This window comes from Rhipicephalus sanguineus, chromosome 8 (assembly GCF_013339695.2).
Source record: "Rhipicephalus sanguineus isolate Rsan-2018 chromosome 8, BIME_Rsan_1.4, whole genome shotgun sequence".
Taxonomy (NCBI): domain Eukaryota; kingdom Metazoa; phylum Arthropoda; class Arachnida; order Ixodida; family Ixodidae; genus Rhipicephalus; species Rhipicephalus sanguineus.
Window position 1 is genome coordinate 72,488,133 of NC_051183.1, and position 19,853 is coordinate 72,507,985.

The window sequence follows — 19,853 nt, forward strand, 5'->3', positions numbered from 1 at the left end:
CCATCATGTCATCGGTTATTTCTGCCAGCTCCGCCAGAGTCTTATCCTGAGCTGGGGCAAGAGCCATTCGCACGGTAGGTGGAAGACGCTGTAGAAACAAGTCACGTAGTATGGGTGTTTCCGAGCCGTCCGGCTAGTCCCCAAGCAAGTGTTGCAGATGACGTAGAAACTGTGTGGGACGTCGGTCCCCGAGCTCTTGTTGCACAGAAGTTGCTGAATGCGCCGATGCTTAGGCGGAACGAGTAGGTGAAGAAGAGCCTGTTTGAATGCCGTACATGGAGTCTCACCAGGCGGGCCCACGAGGATGTCGCGTATTTCGGCATTGCCTGTGGCGGCAACGCTTCAACGAGGAGCTCATGACATTGAACGTGCGCATCGGATTGGATCTCGCAGGCAAGGGCAGCACCGATCAGTAATAGTAAAATTTCTTAACTACAAGACAAAGGTCAGTATTCTGGCTAATTCCTACAAGCTGAAAAACTTGAAATCATTAAAGGTTTGGATATATGAAGATTTTTCACCTCGAGTGCAGTTCGCGCGCAAGCAGCTTCGCGACTTTGGTCGGGCGAATTGTCAACCCGGCGAATGGTTCAAGCTATCTTTCGATAAACTAAAGATAGGCAGGAAAACATACCGGTACCAACATTCTGCGGAAAACGTCGTGGAATGCACGCAACGAAAAGATAACGCTTGACGCAGTCGCAATGGACAAAAAGACACGGGAACACCTAATGTTTCCATAATTTCGGCCAACTTTCGTAGCATTCTTAGCAAACAAGATCACCTGGCTTCCTTCATACACGCATGTAATGCAGACGTTATAATCGGCACCGAAACATGGTTAACCCCCGAAGTTAACAACTGCGAATTACAAATTTCAATATTGTTTAGTATCTTTCGCAAAGACCGCGTGGAAAGAAAGGGTGGCGGTGTCATAATAGCCATAAGAAAGCATATCAAGGTGGAAGTTATAACTACTGATAATATTCTTGAAATTGTTTGGGTTGCATTTTATTTGCCAGCTTTAACTCTGGTTATTGGAGCATGCTATAGGCCGCCCGAGTTTCTAGAAAATTTCTTTGAGGAACTGCAGTGTGTCCTAGGCTCCGTCCAATCCACATATAATAACTCTCCTGTCAATTTAGCCGGTGATTTTAACTTTCCAGGTATAGAGTGGTCTACTTTGACCGCACCAGGCACGCGTCACACGGGCGAATGTGCAGATTTCATCGACCTTTTAGAATATTTTCAGTTATTTCAAATTATTCAAACACCCACACGAGGCGATGCAATTATTGACCTGTTTCTAACAACACATCCTGAACGTGTAACCGTAGATATTCTAGAGCATATCAGTGACCATCGCATTCTACATTGCACCTTTAATACGCAAACTGTGAAGAAACTGCGAAAAAGAAAAGAGATTTATGATTATTTTAGAGCGGATGCCGAAGGCTTCAAATTGGAGCTGTTTGAATTTTATTTATCATTTTTGGAAACATATGAAACTTGCTCGTTGCATGATAACTGGATCCGTTTTCGTGATGAACTGTTAAGGCTACGGGAGAGATACATTCCAAAAAGATGGATCTATGACACAGGCGACAAGCCGTGGTTTACCAGAGAGATTAAGCGATCCTTGAATAAAAAGAAGCGCTTGTTTCGAAAAGCAACGCGCACAAAATCCGTTGAAGCTAGAACACAATACTTGTCGTTCTCTAACGAATGTGCACAACAGATTGAGGCTGCAAAATATAAGTTTTTCAACCAGAATATGTCGCAATTTTTAAAAACAGATCCGAAGAAATTTTGGAATGTCATTTCTCCTCCTACCCCTAAAGAATTACCATTGTTTGACGCTGAGTCTGGTGGTGAAATTGATGCAAGTGATGTTGCTGATCGCTTTAGTGACTTTTTTAGTAGTGTATTTAATGAAGAAAAACCCCTCAACATGTCACAAACGTTTTCTGATATTTCAACGGTTATGGAATCTGTTACTGTGACCTGTGATGGTATTGTTAAAGCTATCGAGCGTTTAAAATCATTTTCTAGTCCAGGTCCTGACGGTATTTGTACTAAGCTACTAAAAATGACGGAACACAATTCTGCTCTTATACTGACACTATTGTTCCAGCAGTCTCTTAGCACTGGCGAAATTCCAGACGACTGGAAATTAGCACACGTGATACCAATATATAAAAGTGGTGACAAAAACAAACTAACCAATTACAGACCCATATCTTTAACGTCTGTTGTGTGTAAACTACTTGAACATGTCTTATCTTCTCAAATCATGCAGTACATTACTAACAATTCCATTCTTTTCCACAATCAGCATGGTTTTCAGCGTGGCCTATCATGCGGACTCAGCTATTTGAACTAACTACAGACATAAACCTCTACCTTCACGAACTTATACAAACCGATGCCATTTTTATTGATTTCACCAAAGCATTTGACCGTGTGTCCCATAACCGCTTAATATATAAGATGAAGCTGATTAATATTAACGCAAAAGTAGTAAACTGGGTCAAAGAATATTTAAGTAACCGACGGCAAGCCGTTGTGATTGACAGTGTCCGTTCATCATTTCAACCTGTTATCTCCGGAGTTCCTCAGGGTTCTGTTTTAGGACCCACTCTATTTCTCATTTATATAAATGACATTCATCAAGGTATACACTCGCAAATCCGGCTATAAGCAGATGACTGCGTTTTGTACCGACAGATAAGGTGTAAGGATGACTGTGCCAAGTTACAAGAAGACTTGTATGCGATTGAAAGATGGTGCTTTCAGTGGGAAATGAGCGCCAATACTACTAAAACTAAGCTTATGAGATTTACCACCTCTGCAGAAATTACAGAGCATACTTACATTCTTAATGGTGAAGCCTTAGAAAGTACACATTCGTTTAAATATCTAGGTATTCATCTTTCTCCAAATTTGTCTTGGCAAAATCACGTAGATTTTGCTGTTTCTGCAGCATGTAAATCGCTTGGCTTCCTTCGTCGTACGCTTCGTCAGGCTGACAGTAGCACTAAACTTCTTGCATACACTACCATACTTCGCCCGGAACTTGAGTACGCCTCATTTATATGGAACGCGCACCAGACGTATCTTATTAACAAATCAGAATCTTTGCAGAACAAGGCAGCACGCTTTATTACAGGTAATTATTCGCAGCAATTAAGCATCACAAAAATAAAGCGTGACCTCGGTCTCATTCCATTGCAGACTAGAAGGAAAATATGCCTGTTAACCTTTTTCCATCAGCTTTTCCACCAACCAAGTACATTCTCTCAAGCTCACATCTTACCCGCCAAAAAGATTTTTCCACGCATCAATCACAAATTTAAGGTTCAACAACATTTTGCACGAACTAACCTATTACGGTTTTCATGCCTGCACCTAGCCATTTCAGAATAGAATAGTCTCCCAAGTAATATAGCCGGAATAACTGACCACTCTGCATTCAAGGTCGCTCTAAATGAGGCGTTGGAGCAACAAAAACTTAAAAATCTCTAAACAGTTCCTTGCCATATTGTTACGATCCCTTAATATGCAAGTCATATGATGTAAGTTTTATTTTTTGTATAACGTAGGAAATGCTGTGCGTACTACTAGCAAACTTTCTCTTCAGGATGCTCTTTTGTTCTTTTCTTTTGTTTACATATTATGTAGGTTTATTTTTCTGTATAACATAGGAATTGCTGTGCGTACTACTAGCAAATTTTGTCTACAGGATGTTCTTCTATTATTTTGTTTGTTTTTCTATTTACACTTTTTGGTTGTTCATATGAATTGTTACACCCCCCTATCTAATGCCGACTTCGGGCCCTTAGGGTAAATAAATGAAAAAAAAAGCAGTGCCCCACTTACCGAGAAATTAAGCTAAATGTATCCCACAATGAGCGCCACGAGTGGGACATTTTGGAAGTGATCCCGATGACGTATGAGCGTCTGACTGCAATTAATCACTAGTAATAAAACTAGCTGCAATAAAAAGGAATCTTCCGTGCATCAGGAGACGTAATAATGCTGCTTGTTCGTTTCTGTTTGATTCAGGGAAAAAAGAACCTCTTGGTGTTGCCATGGGGAACGGCGCGCGTGATTCAAAAGTTCCGTTTTCGCCGAACTGCGCTTTGCCCGGCGCCCTGCTTCGTTCTCGTGGTCGCGCCTCAGTGGTAGTTTCGGTATCGCGTACTGTCGCGTGTGTTTTGCACGCTCGTGAAAGTCGCTCTGACAGAAAGTTGGACAAAATGCCGTATGCATGTGATGTTGCCGGCTGCCCGAATGGTGCACACCACCAGTGCACGCCGCCACGCAGTAATGGCGGACAACGTTGGGCACGGCAGCAGTGACGTATGAAAGTCTGATTTCAGGCGGGTGATTTGAAGTGCGTTAACGCGATGCGGACCACTAAAACGTGATTTTATTTCAAAATAAGCACTTCCTTGGCACAAAAGTAGCACTACGAGGTTTCTGGACCGCTATTTCAACAATCAACGTCCACTTAATATTTGCCTTTAGTGTCCCTTTAACATTACCAAACTTGACGTGACCAACCACCACCAGCACGCGGGCTCCATAATGTCGAATTATACCGAAGTCTTAACTCCGAACACAGCACAATTTCAGACACGAAGTTTGCGAACCGATGCCCGAACGATAGACATGGCCCCCGCAAAAAAAAAAAAGAAGGCTTAACGCGTACAGCATGCAGTGGCAGCAGGAAACCTGTTCAGTACAGCCGGGAACGAGGACGCTACGCAACTGATGGCACAATTTGTGAAGTGCGCTAAGCCATGCGCTAAGCGGCGAAAGTTAAGCCTCCGCATGTGAAGGTTGTGTCACTCCGCTGCGTCCTCAAAATAGCTCAGTTTCGCTTTCGGCTCGTTTCGGTTTCTTCTGTAATATATTGAATGTGCTTAACGAACTGGTGTGCACGACGACTTTATGAAAGAATTTATTCTTGCTACGTTGCGCCGTTGCTATATAGCGACTGTCGTAGTCGCTCACTGCGGGTTTTATACTTCGTTTCGTACAATTAACGCTGTGGAAGCTATGCACAGAGTTAGGTCAGCATCACGTCCAAGTCCGGGCGTCGCGTGCGTGGTCTCCGAGATCTGTTTCGTTATCGCGCAGCCCCAACTGATTATGGAGGTCACGTTACAAAAAGACAGACGTTAAAAACGATGCAGAACCTAGTTACAACTGCATAAATAACGGGGTTTGTTTATTTGTAAGGCACGAAGCATTTTCAGTTATTACTCAGCGGTCAAACGGAAAAAGAAAAAAAAACGCCAGGCCTGCGATGAAACCGCAGCACAGTCACAGCGAAAGCTGGAAGAGCGGCGTTTCTAAAGCACCGTTGGAAGCTCTCTTGGGGCTACTAATATAAGTACACTAGCAAGGTACCCACTACGCCATAAATCACAATTTTTGTGAAGTTCGGAAGCACCTACTAAGCCATTATCCGTCATTCTGCGGAGAAGCGAGGCACCAGCTACACGTATGTAAGCATTATGTGCACTTTGTTGACGCGACGACTGATGACGATGAAGAATTAAGGCTCAACCCTTTGTAATGGGTTGGAAGCTTTAAACGGCCCACCAGTTATGTAATTTGCCTTAGGTGACGCCCGGTCGCTATGTCGCTCTCCCGCCATGCTGTATAACATACGTTGACGTGGGAGAGAGAGGTCAGGGGGGGCCAATAACTTTACTGAGACCCCGAAGAAATGGATCATGCGCTTATGGGCTTCCTTGGCAACTAATACAAGTGCACTTGCGAGGAACCCACTAAGCTATAAATCATTGTAATTTTTGAGAAGCAGGGAAGCAGTCATTATGCCATTTTTCGTCATTCTACGAAGAGCTGTGGTATTTGCTAAACGCATGTAAAGCATTATGCGCACTTTGTCAATGCTGTGTCTGATGACGATGAAGAATTATGGCGGAGCCCTTTGTAATGGGTTGAAAGCATTCAACAACCTTGTCGTTGAGCAATTCGCATTGTGTGACGCCTGATTACAGAATTGGCGTTGTGCGACGCTTGGTGTTTATTTACGCTTTACTGCATATGTTAATGTGGTTCCTTCCCGACATGAAGCCTGTATAGGACCTTTTTGCAGGGCAGTTTCAAGCACCGGCATGGCTCAGACGTTGAATACTGGGCTCCCACGCAGAGGGCACAGGTTCGAACCTCGTTCCATCCTGGAATTTTTTTTCTTATTTCGTTTTTTTTTCTTATTTCGAGCGATAGAGGTTACGGACACCGACGGCGGCGGCAGCGGTGGACAACTACGGCACCAAAAACGGCCGGTGAAATGATCTCATAACAGGTTTCGCTGTAAAATTGCCTTGCGGGTGCTAATAGAGGGCTTTAGAATGGTGTACGCTAAGTTAGCGGTCGTTGCGGTCGCCCGCTAGTAGTGAACTTTTTTTAGAATATCGTGCGCAAAGCTTTGCGTTAGCTTTTAACGTCACTGCGCATGTGTCGTACGCTAGCCGCTTGCGGGATCCTATTAAGTGATGGAAATAGCAGGCGACCGCAGCGAATGCTAGCTTAGCGTACGCTGTTTAACGCTCCCTATTTTTCGCAAGCGGATAGCGTACGACGCATGCGAAGTGGCGACAAACGCTAACGCAAAGCTTTGCGTACGATATTCTAAAACTGCCTAATATCATTGAGCTATTTCTTGGGTCGGCAGCGTGCAAGAAGTCTTGCTTGCTTTCCCAGTGCGCCGCCGGGCTCATTGATGAAACGAGAGAAAACGCCCGGTCGCGGCGGCGTGGAAAGACTCCCTATAATGTGTGTTACGTTTCAGTACTCTTTATTCTGAAGGTCAGCAATGGGGACACAGTACCAGCGCGTGCGTTGTGCATTTCATTGTCTCTCGTCCTCGTGACTCACCTCTTCCTCGTGACTCACGACGTGACTCACCTCCACATACTACATTTGCTGCAGAATTTCAGTGTTAGATGTCTTGAACCTTGAGTTCAGGAAAGGCCGAGAACTATTACCGCCTTATAGAAAACACAGTTTTGCCGCAAGGGCGAAGCAATGAATGCGTCAGCAACAAATTATGATGTGATACGAGGAGAAACTAGCAGCTAACTCTTTTCGATCCAGTCTCGCGTAACACTCCAATTATATGTGGCTTTAAATGACTTTACATCGGAAAGACCAATGCATAGCGGAGATGAGGGGAAGCCTGAGCGATGAAATGCAAAGTGATTCAAAGCTACGCGAACATGGATATGGTTTAGCAGTGAGAAACCTTCTGTCCGTTTGACCACCTGCATGTGTCCAACCTCGAACTCATCTCCCTCCTCGTCTCGCCCTCGTGTACTATGCATTAGTTTCTCTCCAAATTTACCTCCTCGTCACCCTCCCTTCCCTTTTCCACCCCTTGTTATACTATACCGTGCGCACTATGCAATGTAAGCATAGTAGTTGTTTCTGTGTTCTTACGTGTTGTCTTTTTCGCGCAGTTTCAGCTTGTCTGCTCAATGTATCAATCAACTAGGTCAAGAACATATTATAATCCCGCGGTTCGTGCCTATGCGTGTCTTCATGTTCTTACTTTTGTCTTCCCGCAGTTTAAACTCGTCTGATGGACAATACTTCACCTGCTTGAGCGCGGATTTAACAGCACACCTGTAAAACACTGGTGTAAGGTAATATGGCCACTCTAGGGAGAGAAGCGGTTTTCGAGCTGTGTTCTCTCAAGGCGAAGCGGTGAGAGCACAGAAACTGGAATGACGTACGGGCCGTTTGGTGCCGAGACAGTGCGTACAAGCGCTCTGAAGCGCGCCCATATGCTCAAAGTTTACATTTGCTGTTCCAGCGACGCAGCCACTCCCCCATTCCTCCAGCGTCCATGCTCCTTCACCCGAGGAAGGATGGGTGGGGCGTTTCCTCTCTGCTTGAGGAGCGACCGACGGCAGGCCTCGCACATGGGAAGATGTCATCACAAGCGCGCTCCGTGAGACGGAAACGGTCGGCCAGTTTAATCCCTGTTTCAGCCGCGTCCATCGACCCCGTTCGCGCGCTTTTACCCCGCGGCTAGAACATGTTATTGATTCGGACTTTATAGCGAACATGACGCCGACAGCGACGGCAAGAACCCTTCGACAGTGTCTACATCAAAATAAATTTATCTCACTATTTTCTAGCCATTGAACACTGACTACGTGAAGCGACCTGAAATGCGGGTTAAGCGGTGGTATTTGGTGCTAGCGCGAGCTGACATGTCGTAAACTCCCACTTTGGAGGACTTTTCCAGCAAGTCTTTCAGTACGATGGTTACCATTTCCGCATACCGTAGGCGTTTAAACAGTGTACACTTCGTTAACTGTCACCTGGCATGTCTTGATTGAGCGTTAAACAAGTCTTGCTCTTTAATGTGTTTATGCACTATCGACACTGTCGCATCTGGTGCAGCAGTTTGGACGGTCATTGGTCACATATTTGCTCAGAATGAGTCTGTAAAAACCTGTTATGTTGCGATGACTCGAGGCGCTACAGGACCACCCGTTCGAGGTCGTCGTATGCTGTGCCAAGTATGTCGTCTACAGCATCGGTGATCTAAGAAGGTAGCGCGGCGACGACGTGCAGATACCTTTCTGTCTGTGAAGTGATGCGCTGGAATATGAACAGGGCCTCTACTTACGTACGTAAAGAAAGCTCGGAGATTCTTGGGCCGAAAGTTGGGATGCTGAAGTACCACGGCGATGACGGGATACATTATTTGTGGTATTGTCTCTGTTAGCCGGAGCACCGTCGCGCGCAGCTAGTGATAGACAAAAATAAACATGTATGTTCTGGTACACCGCTTGTCGGGAGTTCGTCTTAGCCGAGGCTAGGAATGCTCGTGTTCACAGCTTGGAATGGAAGGGCGGCTGTCATTTTATTGCCAAGCAAGAACTGCGTCGCCGAACAAGCCCCAGGGTGTCGTGTTGGGATCATTGCCTAGTTATAAAAAAAGGTCAAGCTATCACCCTAAGGCGAGGGACCGAGGGTAAGCGGTTATCTTAGAAATTGGAAGGATTTCCCCGTAACTCGCTACAGGAAATCGTAGGCCGGTCGATGGTTTTATATCTCTTAGGAGGACAAGAGAAAGAAGCGACGTACGGCCGCCACAATGTGGCGACAGACTTGATAAGATGACTTAAGGCAGTAATTTCAGCACTATATGCAGCAACTCAAATAATGAACCTTTATATAAAGAATAAAGGTGGTCCGGCCGAATGAGAGAATTGAAGCCTTTCCTGGGAAGAGCTTATTGAAGTTATGATATATACAAAAAGGGCCGTTGCTAAGTATTGCGGAATGCTGAACTTTGGCTAAGCTTACCAGCCAAATCGAAACCCAAGCGCTCATGAGCGCGACCGACAGACGACGGCCGTGACGTCACTGCTAGCGAGAACGATTGCAGTGGTGCTACCCCTAGTGCAACAACTTGCGGTGTGTGTGCTATAGATTATATTGCGGATAGGGTTCGGCGCCGCCATATTCGGCTGCTGACCTTGCCGTTTTGTATCTTTAAAAACAAAACGAAGAGCGTTGCTGCAGACGAATACACATGGAAACGGTTTTGTTGCTGGGTTCGACGTTTCATGACCTCATTATTTCAGGTCAAGATATACAAAAATAAGTGAACTTTCCTTAACAGCCCAATGTGAGGGCGCCCGTGTGTCTTACGTAAAATTGAGTATTATGTCAAGTGCAGCCCACAGACCCACAAAGCGAAGTACATCGATGGTTCATATATCGACGCTCGCTCAATCTTGACCAGTTCAAGTGTATGCAAATTGCGCTCTGCGTGCGTCTATTTCGACTTCGCCAACCACCTTTAACGAATTTTATCAGCCGCAATAATGACCAGTGGCTCCTGTTTTGAAATCTCAAAGCGCCAAGGGGCTGTTCTGAGTTAACGCTACTTTTCTACCATTTGAGCCTACCGCCTGTCTCCTGAACTTAAATGTGAATGAATTTTTGTAATTATAGCCGCCAATATTTTTGGTAAGATGTGTGCCTCTACAGAAAAAGATATGTAAAGACAGCGAGAAAATATCTCATTTCTGTAACTTTTGGAGGATTTTGGTACAACTTTTTAAAACATCCTTTATACTAACCTTTATTGATGAGTTCAATATAACGAGTTACTACCAAACAAGAGTCAATGTAACGTCTTTTCTTTGGTGTTTGCTCGCGATGGAAACGAAATGGCCCTTTGAGTAACCCTATTGGTTAATACTGCTTACGAAAGGAAATTCCGTAAAAAGTGCGCCAACTGACAAAGAGTTAGAACATTCCTTGGATGATCACTGCTGAATGGACAAAATTCCGTTCGTGTGAAAACTGAAACATAGCACAACATCGATGCAAAGTACAACATTTGTGAACTTAACTGCTGATGTTAGCAGAAAAGTTTAGTAGTGGTTCTAGATAAGTTCATCCGAAGGTTAGAGCCCTGTAGGTTATAAAAATTACACCATCTCCCGCTAAAGGGGACCATGAGGCGATGCGAAGCCGGAGAACTTGCACGATCGCGTTCCGTTGGCGATCGTTGGGCATGCTACCGACCTCGCGTCGTGGAACCCGAAGAGGGACGCTACGCGCGCCGTATCTTCCATCTAGCCTGGCCGTTAATTCTCACAGGGCGAGCGGGGAACGCGGTCGACAGGCGGGCGAGAGGGGGGCAGCGTAGGAGAGGAGAGAGAAGGGGAGGGGACGCGCATGCGCTCGAGCTCACCGCGGCGTAGCGCAGGAGAGAATTTCGGCATGTCTAGCCCGCGTTTCAGAGGAAGAGTGGAAAGGGGGAGGGGAGAGTGGTATGGGACAGGGGGAGAGGGAAAGTGGAGAGGGGAAGGGGAGATGGTGAGTGGAGAGGAGGTGTGTGGAGAGGGTATGCGCATGCGCATAAGGGTGGTCACGCCGCACACCACCACCACCACCACCACCGGATTGAGCTCCGCCTTAAGATACTTCGCATCTAAAAGTCATGTGATATCTGTTGATGTGTAACAACATTTATTAGATACGTCATGGTTAGAAATATCAGTGCGTCAAAAGAAAGGCGTCATATTCTAGAACGGAACGGCGAAGAGGAAAATAGGAATGCGAGGCAGTCGTCACAGGGAGCCATTAAGAACGTCATTGTTTTGTGAAGAACAGCGCAGGATTTTAAACGAGAACAATAACGTAGTGCATGCTTAGTAACCGAACATGCAGAAGGTGCCCTCTTTGAAAATTCAGCGCTATTCTTAAGGAAGTGACTCATCACCAACTCGTCCAAATGTGCATCCTTCTATGCTAAATTCAGCTGCAGTGAATTAGATTTTTAAATAATTGTTTCTAGTTACGTGAAACAGCTTGTATATTCTTGTTGCCTCGTCCAATAAATGTTTAGTTGTTAGTGCTCGTCTCGTGCCTCTCTCTCCATCCGTTTAGCACTTTGGCTAGTTACCGACCAGTCGAAGAAGTTTCCTTTGTAGCGTCGTTCTGGTATGCTTAATATCCATAGCGCGGTTGATACATGGCTGTGAGTAACATGTAGATAGAAAGCTTTAAAGTGTGTGGCATATGTAAAGGAAAAAAATGCTAAAGCGAATGCTTATACGGCTGCCGTGTGCTGCGTTGGTGGCGCTAACAGTAATAGAGGTAATATTTTTTCCTGTGTTCTTTTAAAGTTATCAAAATGAAGTGTCATTACTTTGCGTTTGCTTTTACTACAAGCCAAGAAATGGTAACGTAGTGGTTAAGTTTAGTATATTGTGTTTTATTTATAGTTTTAGGTTTAGGTGCGGTTCAAATGCTTGCTCCTGAGATGTAGAGCTTCTGATCCCATATAGTTTCAAAGGCTTTCTGTGCCTGCGGATCCCAAGAGAAAACTTCCTTCAATGACCATTGCTACGCCAGCTGCACAGTTCAATGGCAAAATGCTTTTCCTGGGTCAGCGCTAATGCATGTCACTCTTCAACACATAGGCGTTTGTTTTGCTGTCAGTAATATTCTACTACACAAGTTAAATCTGTGGGCTCATTTTTTTTAAATATTGATGTGCTTTTGAAAGGAAAGAACATTTTCAACTGCCGTGGCACACACACACACGCGCACACACACACACACACACACACACACACCGTGGAGAGAGAGAGAGATAGAAGCATATCAATGATTCGAGAAATATGTACACGTATTTTGCGTACTACAAAACAATATATTGATTCACGTCATACAACTTGGTGTTCATGGGTGTTACTGCTCAAGCGCTCAACACCATGCTGCCATTAGCATCCACAACATTTCACTTCACTATTCAGTACATATATGTGGAACGGTGTAGGAATGTAATGAAGAAATCGACGAAGATAATAGGCTCGATAAACAATCGCAACATTTCATATGCCGCTTTTGTTTTGTACATATATGCAATCATAGCTTAGTACTGGAGACGTAGAGAAAGAAGGGTGCTGCTACATGCGTTACCAAAACCAACTGATTTATTAGATGGTCCCCACCGTGTAGACGGAGTAGTAGTCAAAAAGTGCCTATTAAACAGTCCTGGTCGAGAAAGCGGAGTGGCGAAGGGGTTCTCAGTTTTGTGCAGTAGGTCGGGGCTGAGAATGAAGAGGACGGGTTGAGATCCTGAGTGAATTGTTCAAGCCGGTACGTTCGAGAGGGAGAGAGGTAGCTGTCGCCTGTCCTTTCAAATGTACCTCGTTGTGCATCTGGATACGGTCGCTATGGGATTGTTTCTTTGCGCTCCCACACAGGTAGCGTAGCTGCGATTTCGAGAAATTGGTGGTCTGCATGAAAATGACATGGCCTTCACGTTTCCATTTAGGTCACACGCTACTTGCTAATTGAGCAAGAAACTCTGGTAAAGAGAAGCGGCGGCGCAAGAGACGTATCGACTGGCTTGTTCCACTGAAGAGCATGAACTTCGAAGCTCGGCAGCATCGGCGCTGGGACGGGAAGCAGGTTGGGAGCGCGAAAGACGCGTTGCAGGTGTCACCCGTTGGCTGGAGCGCGCACGCTGTGAGCGTCGAGAACGCTCGAGTGGCCCGGCGGCGTCTAAGGACAGACCTGTTTGTTCATTTTACGGATAGGTATCCGTAGCTTCTGCGAGTTCTCGTGGGGCCGCTAGCGCTGGCACATCAAATGATGATATCGGTGCTAGTGATTGAGTTGCACGGGTAGATGAACGCTGGCGTCGGCGATGGCAGTAGTGGTAGACAAAACAGATGGCGGCAGGCGACATTCGGTCGTGGCACATGACGTGCGCAGTGTTGTCCTGGGCGCGGCGTCGAAAACTATGTCGTGCAATGACTGCGTGGTTACCTGTGAACTGACGCCGCAGCACCAAAACCTGGTAGAATCGGACAACTTGAGTCGGCTTGTTTGGGCAGCGTGGTCAGGACAGTCGGAGGTTCGATAACAACGTTAGCGCGGCAGGGAGTAAGTGACGTGACACTCCCGGTTAGGGTAGTGCTAGCAAGAAACCTCGAAGTAGGTCATGTGACTGTGGTTCAAGAGGACGCACAATGCAACGCAGAGCAGGAGGAAGCATGGCTACCGTGATGGTGTACTTGTCCTGCTGCGAGACGATGTTACGCAGGTAGAAACCAGCCTCCATCTTGATGAGCCATATAGCTGGACTTCTTGGCCAAAAATCGGGGAATGGCGGCGGTAACAAGATGCAGTGCACCGCGGCTTCATCTGGTAGTCGCGCCATGGTGATAGGCGGATCAGAGGATAGGCGGATCAGAAGGGACGAGACTCGACTGGAATCAATCATTCGCAAAAGCATAAAAAAGGTACTGGGTCTCTCACAGAGCACCAGTACCGAATGGCTCTTGGAACTCTGCGTTCACAACACCTTTGGCGAAATAGTAGAGACGCAACAGATGGCACAAGTTGTAAGACTGGCTTCCACGGAGGCCGGCAGACAGTTACTATCATATATTGGTATCCGTTCCAGCATCACCAGACAAAGGGACTGCACGCTTCTTGTCAAAATTAGGGAAATGTATTCGGTATCTCAAATACCCAGAAACATGCACCCCCAATAGAATTACGGCAGAAGCAAAGCGAAGGCCAGGGCCCTTCTCGGCAGAGCGGCTCGCATTGAGGACAACGTCGCCTTCGTTGACGCTGCACAATACGCAGCTTCAAATCACTTTGTTTCAGCGGCTACGTCGCTGCGGGGGCAGCTGCTGACATCGCTAACGATTAAAAACACGAACGCCGATAAAGCCCAACAAGTCGCAGTAGCCATCGCCATGGCCACCACGAACCGTTCCACCATATTCACATTCTTGGGAGCTGCCATCAGAGCCTTCATGAAAGGCTCGGTATGCAAAGAAGCCGCTCGCGTTCTCTCTGCTGCACCTTGGACAGGCAAAAAGAACCTAATCTGGTTCCCCGGTAACGTGGGAAGTGATGGTCATGAAGCCATTCCTAACGACAACGAACTTGCACACTTCCTGGCACGAGGTCTCACCCGCCGCGCCAAAAGTGGGCACTCGGAGGCCGAGGGAGGGCTGTGGCAACGGGACCCTCTCCTCGCGTTTAGCGAGGTGTGTAAGCACTACCAACTGGGTCGTCGCAAGTTTCCGCTTCTACACCCAGACCTAAACAGACCACAGGCAATCACCTCGCTAATGCAACAGACGGAGACGTATCCGTCTCCGTTTATACAATACTAATTAATAGAAGGCATCAGCCCGGGCTGTCCGCGTTGTGGACACCCCAGGTCCACTCTTCAGCACATGCTGTGGCAGTGCCACGACTTGCACGGTGGCTCAGGCTCTCCCTCCACGGAGGAAGACTGGCTCCGACTTCTCATTAGCTCCACCAAGGAAGAGCACCTCAAAGCTATCAAGAGAGCCCGCGAGGTCACCGAGAGTCTCAACCTCCCGGCTCCATTGTGGGTGCGGCCCCCGGACGTTACCCCCTGACGGGGCATTCGTCTTCTCAGAACGAAATAAACTTCTTTGTCTGTCTGTCTGGAATGTTCCATGGTCCGGTGACACCACTGTAGCGGAGAGGCAGAGGAGGAAGGATGTTGCTACATGCGTTACCAAAACGAAACGATTTATTTGATGGCCCACGCGCTCGCCTCCTACCGACTACGCCGGCCTTGTTGTCGCTGCGTCGGCACGCCAGCACGCGACATCTTAACGACCTTTCTGCGGTACTCATACTGCATGCTATGTTTTCTATGGGAATGAGAGGAAAGATTCATTTTTGTGTTCTCCTTCTACAAATGTGCACCCTATACTGCGAACCTAACGCTGACAAAGGGAAATAACCTTTGATGCGGTGTGGTAAAACGTGTTTATTTTTGTGTAAATCATAGTATGAGGTTGTAGTGGTGAGTCAAGGAACAGCCTAAAAGCGGAAGTGTTTATATATACTTGGTTACACACGGCATGTTCAGAACGTCCGGGACTGCTTCTTAGTGTGCTGCTTCTGTGCTCCACTAAATATGTCCACAGAGCACCATAACAGATCACCCAGAATCGCTCTTTCAAAGCGATACATTTTGTACAGTTTCCTTGCAAGCGAAAACGGCTATAAGGTTTCTGTCGCATTTGTTTTTAAGGAGAAGTAGAGAATATTGCATGCCAGAGGGTAGACGTTGCAGAAATCAAATTCTCAGCCCTTGGGAATGTTGAAACGTGTCTACTAAGGGGACTACTACCAAGGGTGTTTTTCATAGAGGCAAAGGAACAACAAACAACTAAAGGCACAAACACGCACGGTGAAATTACACTGAACGGCCGTGCAAGTACCGTACCGTGAAAGTGCCGTGTGTCGTCTTGCTTTCGCAGTACCCTACTACGTGCGCTTTCGAGCCACAGAGCTCATCCACAACTATTATTAACCGGTTTGATGAGCATGGCAGGGTCATTGCGTACTCGAGGTTGTGTTTACCTAGGGTAGCTGGAGCTATTCTTGTCAGTGTTCAGTTTCTTATTATTTCTTGCAAAAGTCCTATGCTCTAGTTTACTGTATGCGTCGAGTTGTGTGGGTGTTGGTGAAGGGGGGTGAGGGGCGGACATTCATAGAGCTTGCGACTTATATCTGGCGACAGGATAGAAGCTTGGGCTAGTTAGTACAAATACATTCTTTATGCAGCTCTATGTTAGTGACTATATTGCACCCTTATTTGCTTTTGCACACGGTCTTCCTTTTCTTTCATTGCTCTTCTTGTTTTCTTGGATGATCTTTCAAATAAATTTTTCAGTTGCGAGTCAGCGCTCGTCTTGTGTGAATGTTCCTTCTTAGTCTATGCCTTTAAGCGCTGCATAGAGAATGCATTTACACCTGACGGTCTGCTTGGGAACGCACTGCACACTGGTCCTTCCAACTTGATGGATATAAGGCGCAAAGTGCATGGCTAGATCTACGGCGTTTGTTTTCAAACAATTTCTTTCAAACAATTTGTTTCAAGGTGTACTTTAGCCCCGCCATGGTTGTCTAGTGGTTATGGCACTCGACTGCTGACCCGAAGGTCGCGAGATCGAATCCCAGCCGCGGCGGCTCCACTTTCGATGGAGGCAAAATTGTTTGAGGCCCATGTACTTAGATTTAGGTGCACGCAAAAGAACACCAAGTGGTCGAAATTTCCGGAGTCCTCCACTACGGCGTCTCTCATAATGATATCGTGGTTTGGCACGTTAAACCCCATATATTATTATTATTAAGGTGTACTTTATTAATATAGCCATTATCTAGACGCTCCTTGCGAGTTTCTGACGTCGCCGTGATGTATCACAAAGCGTTATAGCCTAAGGACAACATCGTCTTAGGCACGCGACCTGGAATCCAAGCACCCACAACTTGCTTCCTGGCGCGACACCATAGATAACTCAACCACGGGCGCGTACATGCGCAAATATGTACATGGCAAGCTATTCATAGAGCTCTTTTTTCATTTGGTGATGCGCCAGCATCCATGAACTACCTCAACTGCTTCGCGTCGCGGAAGCTTGTTTACTAACTGCCCCGAGATGACGCGAAGGGCTCAGGGCACGGATGTGCGTCGTTTGATGCAACCTCGCGGGTCCTATCTTGTAAGCAACCTGCGGAGCGATGAGAAGAAAGAGTGGTTGTGACGAAGGCTGAAAACGTAGAGCACGATTTCTTTCCAGCGATCAATCGACATACAAGCGATTGTCGGACAGAATATTGCGCCTGCCAGTCTGCTGGGCTGGTGTTGCAGCAGCGTTGCCGCGCGAACCTCAAGTACTGCTTTGCAGGGTGGCAACACTGAACGTATAAACAGGCTATACCACATTAACGTGCTGCGCAGAATAGCTTTCCATTAGCAAAACCATTCCACACGCGTCTTGTCTTGGTCATTGAGTCATATAGGTCATTCATATAGGCCACCTTGATACAGGCCAGGCCACGCCGCAGCCCACGTGCTTACTCAGCAATATAATGTTGACTGCAATGAGTACCACCCCTAAAGTTGATGTCCATGCTGCGTATAAGCATCCAATGTGCAGCTCCTGCATTATTTGTATCGTCATTCCATGAAAACTGTCGTTTTGGTTTCTACGAGACCGGAGAGATTCTTTCTGTGGCACTGTTCCACATCTGAGACTTTCGAACACACGCCACACTGCATCGTTTCTTGAGCATGGTGAAATGTGAAACCCACAGTACTTTTAAGCACGAAGTCACGTCAGCTATCGTAATTCTAAATTAACATTTTACAGCACAACTGTCCTGCTCTGTGTCGTGGACGCGTTTGTACAAAGATCTAGTGTAGCTATTGCTCTCAGCATCGCCATATATGCCTAGCGTATCGACTAAGCAAGAATGCTTATCGTTTAGACCACATTAAAATGCAAATAAGTGCGCCATCAAAATTTTTCTTTCTCGCGCTTCACGCGGGAATGCTTGCATTAAAGACGTGGCCGCGGCTGTAAAGCCTATAATCTTTCATCTGTCACTTTAGTGGCACTGTTACTGTGGCAGGTTACATTATTGCTGCACCTCTTCGAAGATTTACCCATGTTGCATTTCCTTGTCCGTTTCTTACCATGTGCAGATGCAGACATCGTGTTATATAACATGTTGATGTGTATCGATGCGATACATTCTTGAATACTTCCCCAGCAAATGTGTCGGTCTGTCTGTCTGTCTGTAACGTAACACATCTTCCCCATAGCAATGTGTAGGTCGCCACAGGGACGATTGATGATTAGTGTGTTTTTGTGGCGCAAGAGCCAGGTTGGGCCAAAGAACGCCACGCCATTTTATCCGGCGTTACCTGTGACCAATGATTGTCATGCATGATTCGATGTAACGCGGCTGTATTGTGGTCTAAAACAGTCCTGATACGGAAGCGTAAAACATATATGCACCGCAAAAAAATTACACCATCTCCCGCTAAATGGGACCATGAAGCGTTGCGAAGCCGGAGCACTTGCACGATCGCGTTCCGTTGGCTTTCGTTGGGCATGCTACCGACCTCGCGTCTTGGAACGCGAAGAGGAACGCTACGCGCGTCGTGTGTTCCCTCTAGCTTTGCCGTTAGTTCGCACAGGGCGAGCGGGGAACGCGGTCGTCAGGTGCGCGAGGGGGGGGGGCGTAGGAGAGGAGAGAGAGGTGGAAGGGACGCGCATACGCTGGCGCTCATCGCGGCGTTGTGCAGGAGAGGGGCGATGCGAAGCAGCGTTTCGGCATGTCGAGTCCGCGTTTCAGAGGGAATGTAGGAGTGGAGAGGGGTAGAGGGGGAGGGGAAGTGGTAAGGGAAAGTGGAGAGGGGTAGTAGAGAAGGGAAAGGGGAGATGGGGAGTAGAGAGGGAGAAAAAAGGAGGGAGGAGGCGGAAAGGGGGAGAGGAGAAGTGTGTGGAGAGAAGGTATCTGGAGAGGGTTCGCGCATGCTTAGTAAGGGTGGTCACGCCGCACACCACCACCGGTTTGAGCTCCGCTAAAAGATGCTTCGCATCTAATAATTGCAGTGAAACGTACAATGATATATCAGTGTTAAATGGAGGACAGGTGATCCTAATGCTAACAAGGGAGAAAGGGTAAACACCACGAATGCCTCCTCGAGGTTTTTGAAAGAAAAAGGCCGGAAGCCAGGTGCTTTCTTTATTACGACTACCAACACAGCACCCGCTTTTCAGAGTCCGTGCTACGAACTCTCTGAAAAAAAAAAAACGTTAAATTCTTTATACCTTTTCAAAATGCGATGAGTAGCTCCTACTTAAAAACGGGTTTCCTCACAACAAGCATCGCTGGATGTAGGGGAATATGTTGCCGGAATGGGTACGAAAATTGCTTCTTACTAAAAGCGCCTACTTTGCAGAATTCCAGAAGTATGGGGGGCAGGGTAAGGGGCTTACCACATGTGTTACAGCTGGGTTGATGACTACCAGACAAAAGGTGAATGTGTGTGTCAAATCCTAAGTCTGCGACTCGTGCATGTCGAGATTTATATCGACAACCAATTGCCAAGGTACGGTCTGATAACATATAACTTATTTTGGGCTTCAGCGTCCCGTAGGCGCTGCCAGTAAGCCGTGAGCTTAAGTCTTAAGAAGGGTTTTAGGTCTAGTGCAAGGACATATATGGGTCTATCGGCAGCATTTGCTTATGCGGATGCAGCTAGCTTATCTCCAAAACACATTTCCTTCTAACCCGTGGTGTTCTGGCACCCAACATGCTGCGTTATGCTGTTTGAGCGTGTAATTCCAACGTAAGACTGAGTAGAGCGAGACAACGACAGGATTTCTGTTTTATTTCTGTTTTGTTTGCGGTCGCCGTCGCCGCCGTCATGAACCGTATATATATATATATATATATATATATATATA